The sequence below is a fragment of the Neomonachus schauinslandi genome, chromosome 2, assembly GCF_002201575.2.
Source record: "Neomonachus schauinslandi chromosome 2, ASM220157v2, whole genome shotgun sequence".
Classification (NCBI taxonomy): Eukaryota; Metazoa; Chordata; class Mammalia; order Carnivora; family Phocidae; genus Neomonachus; species Neomonachus schauinslandi.
The window spans coordinates 1,459,810-1,461,554 of NC_058404.1; positions in this window are offsets into that span (position 1 = coordinate 1,459,810).

The window sequence follows — 1,745 nt, forward strand, 5'->3', positions numbered from 1 at the left end:
CCGTCCCCCAGGCCGCCCCACCCCACACGCCAGCCGCAGGGGCTCCCGGCCCGCGTGGCTCTACACCGGGGTTCCCACGGCCCCGTCCTCGGGCGCAGTGACTCACTCCAGGGGCTCCCAGAGCCCACACATGGGCGTGTGCCGGCTTATTCCAGAACCCAGGATATGATGAAGGATACAGATGAGCAGCCAGATGAAGACACACGTAGGGTGAGGTCTGGGAGGACCCCTCGCGGAGCTGGGGGCATCACCCTCTCCACACCTAACATGTTCACCCACCTGGAGGCTCCCCGAGGCCCTCACTGTTGGGAATTTTATGGGGGTTCCTCACGTGGGCGTGATGGAGCATGAACTCCATCTCCAGCCCCTCTCCCCTCCTTGGAGGATGTGGGGTGTGGCTGGAGGTTCCACACTTCTGACCACGGCCCGGGGCTTCTGCGGAGCAGCCCCCAGCCTGAAGCTATGCCCAGTCACCTCATTCGAACAAAGGTGCTCGTCCCACCCAGGAAGTTGCAAGGGGTCTGGGGGCTCCGCGTCAGGAGCTGGGAGCAGATAAATGGATGTTCTGTATTCTATCACAAAGGTGTGACAAAAACCCTATTACAGAGGGTGGAGAAGCAGACAGGGCAGTTGGGAATTAGAACGCCTGAGCATCTTGGGGTGGGTTCAGCATTCCCTGGAAGGGTCTGCGGGAACAGAGGTGGAGGCCCACCGGCGCTCTCTGTGTGAGAGTCCGCCAGTTTGCGTGGGGGCCTGCGGGGGTCAGGAGGATCCGTCCGTTTGGTGCACTGACATAAAGCTGGCTGAAGTCTGGGGAAGAAAGCTGCCGAGATGGTTTTGAGAAGGAGCAGGGACACCCTGTCCCCGATAAGAGCTGAGGACGGCACGTCCCTCTGCGTGCGGATAGGAAGGGGCCAGAGGGCGGTCACCCCCAGCCTCAGGATTTAGATAAGATGGGAGGAGACGGAAGGTGTAGATGGTCAGCCCCACGGGGTTGCTCAAGGTTGGAACCCTCGTGGAGGGAACGTCAGTGACCCCGACAGCCCCAAACGTGCTCTCTGTTGGTGGCTGGGGCCGCTCCCAGCTCCCAGAGTGAGCTGGAAGCTGCAGACCCTCGCTAATGGATCCGACTGCTGCAGCCCTGTTGGCTTCAACCTCTCCACAGCCTCAGGGCACCCGAATTCCCAGCGCCCGCGGTGCCTCCTGTCCACTGCACCCCACTCTCCCCGGCCTTCTCCTAATGGTCCTCAGACGACAGCAGGGATGGGGTTAATGACGGAATGAGAACACGTGCTGTCCTCTGACACCTGGCTGGGGCTCGAGATGCCTACTTCTCACTAATGGAGAGCCGCAGGACAAGGGGACAGGTTTGGGGTGCAGGTGCCCCTCGAGTCACGGCCTGCTCCGGGCTGTGTGTCTTGCTAGGCATGGATGATGCCTCTGCTTGTCAGCACTGAGAACTGCAGCTTGTTGTGGGCAGAACCAGGGCTCTCGGAACAGAAAAGAACCTTCTAGATCATCCATAGGAGTCTTCTTCCTTTGTCCCTTCTTTAATATTCTTTCCCAGCTCCAGCTCCTCAAACTTGGAACTGTTCTGCCAGAAGCTTAGTCTGGAGGAGAGGAGGGAGGGGGAGGGGACAGGGGCGGGAGTTGGGGGAGTGAGGGAGGGTGGGGGAAGATGAGAGAGTGGATGGGGAGGGGGGATGGTGGGGGAGGGAATGGGGAGAGGGTGGGGAGGGTGGGGG